The 13,935-nt window shown below is 31.0% G+C and overlaps 1 long non-coding RNA gene across 2 annotated transcripts; it reads right to left on the reverse strand.

The window, feature by feature from the left end:
* Window positions 1–3,774: 3,774 nt before the first annotated feature.
* Window positions 3,775–10,575, reverse strand: LOC143058460 (uncharacterized). 2 transcript variants are annotated; one of them, XR_012973072.1, is made up of 3 exons: window positions 10,496–10,575; window positions 5,616–5,724; window positions 3,775–4,710 (listed from the first exon to the last, which is right to left on the reverse strand). It is a non-coding gene; the product is annotated as an uncharacterized LOC143058460 (long non-coding RNA). The 2 variants fall into 2 exon arrangements; XR_012973071.1 differs by lacking the exon at window positions 10,496–10,575 and adding an exon at window positions 6,457–6,583.
* Window positions 10,576–13,935: the final 3,360 nt, after the last annotated feature.

Raw genomic sequence — 13,935 nt, forward strand, 5'->3', positions numbered from 1 at the left:
GCCGTAAAAGTTTTGTGAAGGCATTTACTCGGACATTTCCACAAGACATTGCAAACCTATTGTTTTCAATTGAATAATGAAGCTCAATTTATTTATTAATTTGAATTTTTGGAGCTTACTCTTAATACAAAACGATCGTGCTTACAATTTGATAAATTGTATGTCAAAATTTAATTTTTTTTAACTGAAATGTTTCAAGTTTCCGAACTAAATTTCCCGTGGGACAGTCATTTATTCATATTCTTTTCAAAATATATATGCAAATTTTATATGGAAACGGCCATGTAAACCAATACTGAAATATATCACGTCATAGAACATTCATGCAAAATTTCGAAGAGTTGCGGCGTGAACATTTCGCGAATTTTTCAAGTTTTATGTTTCAAGTTTGTTACATGGGACAATGCTTAGTAAACGTTTTTTTTTCCTGATAAACTGTGTCATCCGAAGCCTATGAATATTATTTTTTTTATTCTTACTCTATCATAATGTGAAAATTTAAGAAGCAATCTTTATTTTCATATATAATTTGAAATATTTATTTCAGCATTTCTAAGAACATTTCCTCATCACATATTTACTTAGCGCTATTTTTCGTGGTAGTAGCAATATCTAACGTTGCGTCATTATATTTTTCTACAAAAATGCAAAGATACCGGAAATTTGTTGTAAGTCACAAAAAGTCTTAATTCTCGGAACCCCTCTAACACAACAGCAGAACATCGAAAACGACGTTTTTGATATGGTGGGCATTATTATTAAAAGATATTTTAGTTTGGTGGATTGGTGTTTCAACGCAGTATAGACGTCCAAATGTATAGCATTCACACCTCTACTGATAGACTTGATTGGGAAACTCGTATGCAGAAAAGCACGTTTGAACACGTTCATTTTCACTTTAAAATATACTGATTTTGCTGATCCACTCCTCAGTCTGAGAATCGGCATCTATTTATTTTTACCATTGTGTATTGTACATTACGATCCGAAAATAAAAGTCCAGCCTCATATTGTGATCTTTTATTTTTGGATTGACACTAGAATCTATGACAAATGGCTATTTCGATTATAACTTTCCCATTGTCAACTTACTATATCTAAGTAATACAAATGAAGCGGAATATACAACTAGGACATTCAAAACTAATAAATCGATGAGAAACATGCTAATGTCACGGCAAAAAAGAAACCCGAAAGACGACGAAAAAACAAACATTGCCATGAAACACGGTCGCTATCACATTTGAGATGACCGATACAATGTATCTGTGTCTCAAAATACAATGTACAAGTTTTGCAGTCTTAAATCTAAACATACCAGTTATTTTTTTTCACAAAAAGAAAATAACGATTATAATTTATCATAAATTATACTGAAATGTGAATGAGTATGTCCACTGTTATATATATATAAGAATAGTAATACAACTCTATGCATTTAACAATTGTGTTCTATTCCCTTTTAAGGACATTTGATTAAATGCTGAATTGCATTGCCGACCATGCATTTATGTCATTGGTTGGGTTTACTCAGTCGACGCATCAAGTCCTGTTCCATTTTGTTTCGTTTTCGAGCAATTCCCTCAGATTTTGTGTTGGTCTTCATCATTATCTTGAATAATATATCCTAGATTTGAACAATAGATAACTACTGGTACCAACAGTTCATACCATTTCCTCTTTTTTCCGACGTAGTCGGTATAATTTCGGTTTGTGCCCTTTGAACTTAAGGACGCTTAACTATGGCAACAGAATACGCATGATCGAAAATCTTTTCTGTGATTGGACAACATGCTGTCATGGTGGGTGATTTGGTTGTGTTTGAAAAAACGTCTCGTTAATTATATCGTGATGGAAAGCAAGTGAAAAACTATAAATATTTAAACTAGATCTTACAAAGATTTATATTTTTATTAAAATAATTGCTTCTCCAATAGCTCTTTGCATCCGTGGCAGCTGTTTATTCGGAACAACTATATAATTTTTAATGTAAACTTTGGTGTACGAACGTACATGACTTTTTGAACGCAACTACGCATGTGAGATTTCCGCGGGGTTTTGGTGAATGTAAACAGAAAGATACGAGGACCGAGAATACTGAACACAAACAGAGAAAACGTTATTTAAATGATATCTCTGTGCTTCTGAAGGTTATCGAAATGATAGTTTTAAACATATACTCAAATTTAAAAACGTCGGATATCTTTTTTAAAGATAGTTCTTGTTTCTATTTTCATTTGTATGTTAATGGGCCATTTTAATGATCTTATTTGGACATTGATAAACCACTGTGTTTTGTTTTCTTAATTTACCACTACCACTTAACGAAAACGAAGGCAATTTATCGCAGCTCATGGATTGTCTATCTTTAATGAAACGTGTTTCACAAATATGAACAAAAAACAATGTATGTGCTATAATTCTATTGGAAATAAAGGCAACATTTGTATTCCGCTGTTCAACAGTTAGAAATTGATGAAGTGAAAACAAATCCGAGCTAAATTTTTTGGCGTGTGCGAAAATTAATCATTTTGCGTGCTAAAATCAATTGGTCCAAGAATTACCATAGAGCTACATGTAAGTGTACTTATTAGATTAACATTGAGGTTAACTTGTTATACATAATACAATAGATACATATGTATGCATACACACTTATTTGTTTAAAAAAACAATATACTTCAAAAATAACATAGCTTTTTATGTACTATAATCGGGGTTTTTTTTGTAACAGTTTAAAATAGATACAAAACGCATATTGTAATAACAAAGAATTATGTATTTGTAAAATACACATTATAATTTGTGTTGAATATTATTCTAAATAAACTATAGGGCTGAGATCTTAAAAAACATGTTCTCATTATTGCGCTTGTCCCAAGTCAGAAATCTCTGGCCTTTGTTAGTCTTGCAAGATTTTTAATTTTAGTTTTTTTTTATATATATTTCGGAGTTAAGTATGAAGTCCATTATCACTGAACTAGTATACATTTTTGTTTAGGGGCCTGCTAAAGCACGCTTACAGGTGCGGGATTTTCTCGCTGCATTGAAGATTATATTGGTGGCCTTCGGCTGTTGTCTGCTCTTTGGTCGAGTTTTGTCTCTGACACATTCCCCGTTCCCATTCTCAATTTTAACATTGATTGTTATATGCTATGATCATTATGCTAAATATATAATTAACAAAATAGTTACAGATATTAACTGAAATAATATAGAAATTGCACATTATTTTTGTTAGAATAAATCAACATGCTAAATGAACCTCCATTGAACTTTGTGTGGAAAACCCCAACATATTGTTATTTAAACTAACATATAACTTTCTGTGGTAAATTTCCTTGAAGAACCAACGATATGAAAGCTATATTCTGTATATTTTTACCTACATATATATATTTTAAAATTCATATTAGATAATTGCGGATCGCAGCAAAGAAAAGAAGTTATTTTGATTTTCGCAACTAAAATCTAAAAACTATAATAATTAGCTATTCTGATTGGTCAATGTTTTGGCTTAATTTGAATCATTCTTTAATTGGAAGAAATCATTCTGATTGATAGCTCTTCCATAAATTGTTGACTATTTCCCCAGCTACAACAGGATTTACTTTATTGCTCATTAACCATATCAGAAAAACACCATCCCTCCGCAAATAACAATGAATAAAATCCCTTTGTTTTTCAAGTTCATGTTCAGAAATCGTTTGGTATTTTGACACACGCTCTCCATCTATTTCCATAAACTTTCGAATATAGATTTCTGCCCGATATGGCAGTATGGTTGAGACAAGATGGTAAATAAAGTAGGCAAAGTTTAAGATTGTCATAAAAACTAGAATGAACCAGTCGATTATAAAAATCATCTCACTGTACATGTTAATTGGTAGCGAGCATTGTACAGTCCATGTTTGTAAATTTGTCATTTGTCTTATATCAAAATCGCAAAAAGTTACGATAGGAAATCTTCTGTGATCGGCAATTGTTTTATCGTTATACACACGTGACATGACATCGAAACCTAAGGTCTTAAAATCCACCCCTAGTAAAATATCTACCATAAAAAATTGTCCGACAGTTGAAACAGCGTACAGCAGTGATGTCATCAAAAAGATGAACACCAAAACGTTACCTTTATGTAATCCATATGATGCTAGTAGTTCCCGGGGCCCCTCCCATGTTCTGTACCTTATGTTTAGACAGTTTTGATTTTTTAGGTATTTTTTTAAATACTGTACGGTCGCTTGAATTAGTTCATGTTTATCGTTTCCATGTGATAAAGTAATATCATCGGCCATTTTTAGAAGCTTCTTTATGTTTAAAGAATATCCACTACATGCTAGCCAAACTATTCTTGGCACGAAAAAAGATAAGGCTTGAAAGACCAAGATCAAAGGTATCCATTGATAATATTGAATTATCCTTGTCTTCTTGATGCTTGAAGCTGTCGATAAACTTTCATTGAAATCTACTACATAAGTATTCCGAACCCAACAGTAGTCGTTGATGTAATTTACTTGAAAATCCGGAAACTGTGCGGGACACCAGCACTGGATGGGCGACTTTGCAAATCGTTGAGCACTTAAGCCAATGGCGACTATCACGAAGAGCAACACACACCCAAAGCGATTGACCTGGTGCATCAAAGGGTCGTCCGATCGACCAAGCTTTATAATCACGATCTTGTTTTCTGCATCATACTTCTTAATTCTAAAAAAGAAAAAAAAAAAAAAAAGCCTTAATGAATGTTTTGCATTTATGTTTCGATATTTGATTTCCTGGTCACAAATCGGTTATTTGCTTTATTTGTGAGTCAGATATATTGTTACAACTTCAGAAAAATGATCTTGCGCATGCAGTAGAACCTTCAAGTCATCGAAAAAATACACTGATAGGTTTTACTCGGAAACAAATCGAAACAATGAATAGACGAATTTACTTATAATTATTGATAGGTGTTTTTAGAAGTGTCATTTGTGTAGGAATTTATTAAATGATCATTACGTATACATATTGTTAGGTGATCATTATTTAGTATTGTAAAATATATGGTATGAGACTGACAACCAAAATATTTCATCTTTAACGGTTTTACTTTTGAATAGGCGATAAACAACCATTTTTTTTTTGTTGCTTTGCCTCCTTTGAATTTGGCAAAATTCACAATGTCCCAAATAACAACTTCTTAAAAACAGATGCGTCCTCATGTCAACAGTTGTTTTGTGTCTACGTAAGGAAGCAGTCATGCCAGGTTTAAGAACTTTTGTGAGATGTTAGGACTCCTTGAAATTTTTCCTACATCAAAGGTTCTCACGTTTGTGACCCAAAATAATGTCAATGCTAGTAATAAGGTAAAGTCCTTGCTCGCCTTTTCCTGCGCCAATTATTTCTAAAAAATCAAATAAGGAGTTCCTCAACCTACTAACAATTTTAGCTTATTTAAATCCTTAAGAAATGCGCTTCTGGCTCAATGTATATATTTTGGATTGTATTTTGTTTTATTTTCACCCGACTGCTTCCTTAATTGTCTATTTCTAGTTGTTTGTCTTTTGTTGTTGTCGTTTTGTTCTTTACTTCAAATCTTATAAACATTCATAACGGAACTCAATACTTACCCTCCCATGGTACAATGTGTGTAGGTAACTTGTGGTAACTTGGCTATTTAGGATAACAAACCTATTTGGATAACCAAGTAATCAGTGTGATCAGAAGACAATATATATCCTGAAAATGAACACTTATACAGTTTTTATTTTTAAAACAATAATTCACAACACCAGCAATAAGCAATGGCTAAAACTAATAGACAATCATATGGAAAACAATATTTCAATTGCAATTTCAAAATTTAGTATAAAGATAAGGATGATTGTTATTCTCGGAGGAGCAAAGGACAACGATGTGCATGGGTGAGTATTTGCTTAATGCTTTTTTACAGTGTAACACCAGCCTTGATGCGTTACTTTAATTTTCCATCAAAGAGTACAGAGCTTGAAACGTATGAAAAACGGTTAAAATCATCAAATATACCAGACGTATCTCATCTACGGAAGACTTATTCGAGTCGCTCGCATTAAAACATGATATATGTTGTCGATGTATTTGATACGGAATGGTTCCAAGTAGAAAGCATGTCAGTACGTACCCTTTAACAAACAATAACGGATTCATCTCATATCGGAAAAATACAATCAATGTTTCTTTGTTTTTCTATTTTTTCGATTGCGATTTTAACTTTTAACTGCCTCTCTTACACAAAAAGCTTTCAAATTGTGTTTCTGTTTCTTTTAAATAATCAAGTATTTTTAAAAAAATAAAACGGAATATTTTTGTTAGATTTTCATGACTAGATGTTGATTAGAAAAAAGTAGTTAATTGGACTATATGTATACCTTGATAAGTTAATAGCAATAAATGGTAGCGATCTTCAGTAAACGAAATCATTAAAGAACTTACCTACATCATCGGTTTAAGGTATATAGTTAAAAAATAACTTTCCGGTTAAGTTATGTTCGATTTGAAAATAATCGTTATATTTAACTTACGATACTTCTAGTTAAATATTAACTAAAAGTAATAATAAATTCGATGCAATCTGTGAAACCCCAGTGATAACCCGAAATGATAGGGGTTTGTTTAAAATTCTAGAACGCATTTAAAACATTACATAACAGTTCATTAATCTTGTCATAGGTACAAATAACTAGAAAATTACAAGTATACGTTAAGATTCCTTAAATTTTATAGTACTATATTTGAAAAACTCAGCTTATGCCATAACAATACAATTGTACTAAAAGTATTCAAAATTATTCATTTATAATATTTTGGAAGTGTCCACTGTAATTGCACATTTATGTTTTCGGTAACTCTGAGCGTACAAAATAGTAATCCAAATATCTATGACATGTATGATGAGTTATTTTACCAACAGTAGAATTGACAAAATACGCCATCCAATTAAACGGGGCATTTGTTATTTACTGTTCTTAAATGTGCATGCAAAGTTATATCGAGCACGATATTTTATATTATTCAAATACAGATATTTTAAAACAATTAGAAATAAATATATTCGCTCAAGCTAACAATGCATACAAATGGTGTAAAATACATAATAATTTACGTAATTATGATAAATTTTTCGTGTTATTTTTAAAAGCGTTGTCAAAATGTATGACATACTTATTAGCAGATAACCTCTGTAAAAGGTTAAAACTGTAATATGGGAAAAATTTGATTTTACTACATGTGCTCCATTTTTAGAAGTACATGTACAAGGAAATCAAATTTGTAATTTATGTATAGACAGCTTGCAAAACTTCAAATAGAATACTATCTTATTTTCAATGCAACTGAAATAAAATCATTAATTTTCAAATCCCTTACACACGGTTGCATCTACACGGACATTACCAACCCATCAATCAGGGATCAGATACTAGAAAAGGTGTGAACTTATCAAATCAAAATGAACGTTACAAACATGTATTTATATTTATTGAGTATTTCTAGATAAGCCGAAAATAGATACGATTTAATAATTGGTCGATAAAAGGGCTATATTATAGATTACAAAGAAAATGGACATTATGGAAATTCCCGCAGGCTATCTTGAAAAATCTTGTACAACTTTAAAGTGCGCAATGCATTCGAAGTACTGTAAATAGACTTTGATCTATTGGTATCTTTTCGTCTTCATAATGCAAAATTCAATTAACAATTTTTTTATTTTTATTTAGTCGAAGTACTTCCGAGTATTCATTCAACTCTGAACTGTGGGTATTCTCTTTAATCAAATAACTCGAAGAAGAAAAACAAAAACAAGAATATGTACAACCAGAAAAGGTTAAGCCGCTAAATCTCTCTCTCTCTCTCTTTTTAAGAGTAACGATTAAAACATTTGTATTTACAACAATATATAAACACGCGTATAGACATGAACAGTATACTGGGATGAACGAAGTCTGAATAATTTTCAGTACATCTTAGTCAGCCTAATAAACATTTCATTTTAAAATATTTTTTTCTATACTAAGACATTAAAAACACATCTTGAATAATTTAATTATGACGTATTCTAATTAGAAATCGGAAGTTCGACAAAAGTCAACCAGTTTGACAAATTAAAGGAAATAGGAAAAATACTAATAAACAAATTATGAATTGAGAAGTCAAAACGTAATAAACAAAACAACTGGAATAGAAACCGAAGATGAAAAATAATATAAGTATCTCGAGATCATATAGTACGGTGACCACGTAAGGAAAAGCCTCTTATTTAAGGATTTAAATCGTCATTCGGACTATACGGCTATAAATCACAGTATTAATAGTTCAAAGGTTACACTTCACATTTTGACTTGTCGTAAAAAAATCGTAATGTGCAATTTTTGTAAAATGGGCTTTGAAGTACACTTCCTTACTTTAAAGAAAAATTGACATTCAAAAGTTTTAAGGTCTTCATTTTAAAAGAACATTCGTGATATGCTTTCTGTTATAAGAAACACTGTTGTTACACCTTATTTTAACAAATATCAAACAAAGTTTAGCAAAATAATCCGTTATTGAAAAGTTTTTGTAAAAATTGAAAACGACAAATATTTTGCATTTAAAAGAGTACGTTTCAATTCTTTTTCATCATCTATTTTTCGTTAAATGTAAAATAATCAACATTTATTTGATTTTTCAAACATTTATTAAACAACATTATCAAAATCATTTATCTCAGAAGCATTACTTCGACTTGTGCATTGAAACAAAATATACACTACAAATCGAAGATACAGGTTTTCTCTGGAAATTCGACTTGTACAAAAATGTTGAACCGGACCGATAGTATAATGTTAATCTGTAAATGATATTTCGTATCACAACGATTTTTACGGTAGGCGAAAATTAAAAAATCATTACATCCCGTGTATTTTGAAGTGCATATGTCAGCAGAATTCTTGCAGGATCTTGTGTGATCATGTAAGGAAAAATCTCCATTTAAAAAGTCATGTGTTTTTTTTTAAACAAAACCTTATACAAGTACGGAGCTTTGCTCCTTTCAAGGGTCATAATTATGTAAAAATTCCTTGACAGATGAACCAGATGATACTCCTAGATGAAATCTGTTTTGTGGATCATTTTGATTGGATTTTTTATTGTAATTGTTTTCGAGGTAATTAGTGGTTTTTGGTTGTAATGAATTACATGCAAGAGCTTTTGCAAAATAAACAATTGAAAACAACATTTATCATTTATTGCTAAGGTTGAATGTCACCCGGCAAGGTAACTACTGTAACTATACCGGAATTTGTATTGATCTTGTATAATAGAACAAGTGTTTGAAAAACGCCAGTTTTCAGAATTAATCGATTACTAAGTAATAAGTTCCTTTTTTTTAAATTTTCGAGATAATTCGTCTGGGTTTTGATATAAATGGGCAGGTAGGTAGATCTCCATAACCTGTCATTATAATATAAATTCCACTTGGTATTCTTTCCGCAAATGAAATAAACTTGTTTATTGTTTTAAATGTCTGTATCTGAAATTAAACACAAGATGATGCTTATATATATTTCAATTTTGAAAATATAGAAGTAAAAAAAAACCAGTATGTTGATCTTTGACCTTAATGTATTCAAAACTGTTACTACATTTCTTTTGGACGACATCGATATTCCAAAAGTACTCATTTTGCCGAATACAATGATATATAATATAGCCATATAGTATGTTTGACGATAAAATTAAAAAAAAATGAATCTGGTCACCGTACTTATAACTTCAATCTTGATTTCTTCCGCCTCTTTCTACTTCATTCATACTTATCTTAATATATCGTTTAATGCTAAGGGAAAGTTATAGAATGTATTATTGCACTAATAATTCAGTTGCATTATTCGCATAAATAAAACCCTCGCAATCATTCCTTGATTTACATTTGTTTCAAATGCTAACCATTATTTGTCATAAATATAAAATAATCAAACTAGAAACATATCTTACAAAAGAGAGGCGGAAGACACTAAATGAATATTCTAACGCATGAGTAGAACACAAACTGACAAAACAAAGACCAAAAACGACCAACGACCAACGAACAATCATAAGTACACAAGACAAGAAACAATACAATATCTTTATTTTCTCATAACCATTGCAGAACCATAGGTACAGAAAGGGTGCAAAATATGTACATAAATATGCATCTATTTACAAAACATATATACAATACATTGGTTTCAAAATATTATACATTTTAACCAAGAGGACCCACATGTTTATTTACACACTCATTACACTTACATAATCTTTTTAGCTATGTCTTTTTGTTCAATTTGCTCATCAATTTTCCTGGTACTTTTGATAACTAATTCCAAACTTTAGTGTATTAACACGAGCCAAATAGTACATATCACGGTATAATGTTCTACTGCCGTTAAAAAAATGGACATTCTAACAGATAATGAAACCGATGTATATACGTCATAACACATGTACTCACATGATCTCTCTTTCATATAATTTTATTCACGTTGATGTCCAGCGATACACCTTTATACTTAAATCTAAAATGGTTGTCTATCAACGAAGTATTGATAAAAAAAATATTATAAAATTATATGGTTCTACAAAACTTGAAAGAATAGTTATCTTTTTTTTATCTGGAAACCACTCTGGATAAGATAGGATTCTCGCTGAATATATTTCACACTTTGGCCATTTTGAAAATATTCTGTAATTGATACTAAAACGTTTAGGTAACACAGCTTGGATATGTGATAGAAACACCATCGTGTCGTACTTCTGAATTTATAGTATGTACAAGGTTTAGTCAAATAAAAAATGCAATTTGAAACACAGCAGTTAATTTCAAGTATGTAGAAAACAACGGGCAAAATGACAGCTTCAGTTTTTGTCAAATTTTGAGCCATCATGTAACAAAACCCCAACAAAACTCTATCTAGAGCACACAGTTAACACCCGGTTTATGAAGGGGTACGTTGTGAATCGACTTTTAGTTTTCTATGAAGTGTTTTTGTGGACTTTTGTCATTTGCGATGGCGTTGTCGCTTTGTCTTCGACTATGTAATTTTCGCCTTTTTATCAAATGTTTTCCTTTTACCTTATTTGTATATTACATACACATACATTTGGTTAATTATGTATACAACAAGGTAGACTTAATTATTCTTTCAAATGTACATACTGTAATTGTATGATACTTTTATTTGAACTAGTAAGACACGTGTTTAAAGGGTTTTAGGTGATTGTCCCACTTTTGTTTAAAAGTTTATGTCTAACAATTTGTAACTTCGCAATAATTGATATAAAAAAAAACATTGTGATATCTCATTGTTTATTATAGATATATAAATATAGATATATAAATAATATATATATTCATCAAAATGCATATTTAGTAACACCATAACAAGAGAAGTCTATACTGAACGTTTAAAAACATAATGAAATAAAAACATATACATGTGTATTGTTGATTATACACTAGAAATAGAAAAAAAAACATTTTTGTAACACTGTCTGTATCCCTCTGCTCAGCTCTTCATAAAATTGAATATCAAGGCTTTGTGACGTCACATCCGGTAACCCGGTCTTATTTATTAATAACTTTTACCTGACATATCAACGACGTCATAATGTATGAACCGACGTGGATAATTTTGACTCGAACTAATCAAGCTATATTCGTTTTTTTTTGTGAAAGAATGAAAACACATCTATTTCGATCATGCAAAATTCGCAAATAAAACCACATTATTCGATTTTCTGATCGTCTTCATATTTATATTTTAAAATATCAATACAAAGGTATCAAAATAAGTACATATAGATAACAGTATATGTAGAACAGTCGACATACTTTTGAAACTAAACGGTACATAATCATGATAATAACTGAAGTATCTAACCGGATATCCTTGTTTATTTAACTGACCGAAGTGTGTAAGTCTGTGTTGTAGTTCATTCTATTTAAATTTGTTTTTCGTTATCTCTTTAAGCATATACACAGTGTAGATACTATTCTGTACGCTATCCAAAAGTCGCGATTTTCGAAGCAATGATTTCCAACTGGCTAACAGGACGGTTTTGCCTACGGTAACTTTTCTCATCATTTGTTTACTCCTATATCTACAAAGTGCTTTGAACATCTTCAAGGTATATATAGCATCATAAATATGAGTAACTGTAACAAAAACATGCATTAGAATATAAAATATACGTGTGCATCACATCAACTTGGTAGAAAAAAGTGAAATCGATGGACAATTTTGCTCTCGTAGTACAAAGCAAATAATCTTTTATTTCAAATATGTGCATCAGTTTACAGTTAAATATATACTGTTTCAATATTCTTTTCGTATTTAAGTAGAATATTCGTATTTCCCATAAAAAATATGTTTTCGTTTAGGATCCCAAAATAAATACTGTACGATCAGTCTAGAACTGACTGTATTCTAGAAGCGATTTCAGATTTTTTGACTGTATGACCAGTCGTGATTTTGAAGAAAAAACAACAGCAGTTTGAAGGTATATACGTGTATATGTGATATTATGAACTATCCAGGGAACTATAACGTGTAATTACTTTCATCAGACAATACAAATATATTTCTGATGATTTTTTTAGACGGCAAAATAATTGTATTTTTGTTCCATCAGTCTTATTTAAAATCAAATGCCTAAAAAGTAATACATGATTCGCTTGTGGACTTTGTAATATTGTATCGTTACAGTTATCTGTGTAGCTATTACATTTTTAAAGATTATTTACACCGTCCGCCGTTGACCAATTGATGATAACATAAATCAAGCTTGTCTTTTAAAATAACAAAAAATGGATAAAGACAGCTTTGCGTAGGGGGATAATTCATGTGATATAATTTTGGTAAGTTTACAGAAATAGAAGGTCCTTAATGCATTAATCGAGTAAAAATGAAGCAATTTCAGAAAACTTTAAGGATTGGTTTAGGAAGTGTTGGAAATACCTGATGGGTGCCCCCATATAATGTAATGTTCAAGTCCGTATCTTATATAAAGTAACCCCATAAAAGATTTTTACTAAAATTCGAAATAGACGGTACACAATACAGTCATTATCATTTATGATAAGGAATCCGAATAAGATTAATTAATAGTTATATCAGAGACGGATTCAAAAAAAGGGGATCCGGCATTTTGAAACCCTTTTTTAACTATCAATTCATTTGTATGGGAACATATATTTGGAATCCCCTTTTCTCCTGGATTGGACCCCCTCTCCATTTAAAAATGGCCGGAACCCCCAATGTATATTAAGTCGTTTATGAGGAGATGCGCTTACAAAACCGGCGAAACATATTGTACCGGTCCAACGGACGAACGGAAAGACGGACTTCTTTATCACTATAACCCCCCGCTTGACAAAGTGGTGTACAATTGAGTGTCAAAAAGACAGTTTTCTCGTTTGAATTGTTTTAAATTGTCTTATCGGGGCCTTTTATAGCTCACTATGCGGTATGGGCTTTGCTCATTGTTGAAGGCCGTACGGTGACTTATAGTTGTTAATGTCTGTGTCATTTTGGTCTTTTGTGGATAGTTGTCTCATTGGCAATCATACCACATCATTTTTATATAGCTCTACATCTTAAACAAAGTGAAGGAACTTTATAGGCTACAGTACGGCCTCGAATGTGTGTAAATACATGCATTTTTATATAACAACTAAATCTGTGTGTTTGTACAATTTTTAGTATAACGGAGGACATTTCTGAAACTTATATACTAGTATACATCAAACCTTCCTCTTATTTTAGCAACATTTAAACATCCTTATACTTAATGTAGTAAGTTGAGTACACCCTATCAAGCTAAAACATGTTTCATAAGTTTTTAGGATGTGAATGTATTGAAATATATTTGTGTTATTTAGAAAAATGCCAC

The sequence above is a fragment of the Mytilus galloprovincialis genome, chromosome 14 (assembly GCF_965363235.1).
Source record: "Mytilus galloprovincialis chromosome 14, xbMytGall1.hap1.1, whole genome shotgun sequence".
NCBI classification, from domain to species: domain Eukaryota; kingdom Metazoa; phylum Mollusca; class Bivalvia; order Mytilida; family Mytilidae; genus Mytilus; species Mytilus galloprovincialis.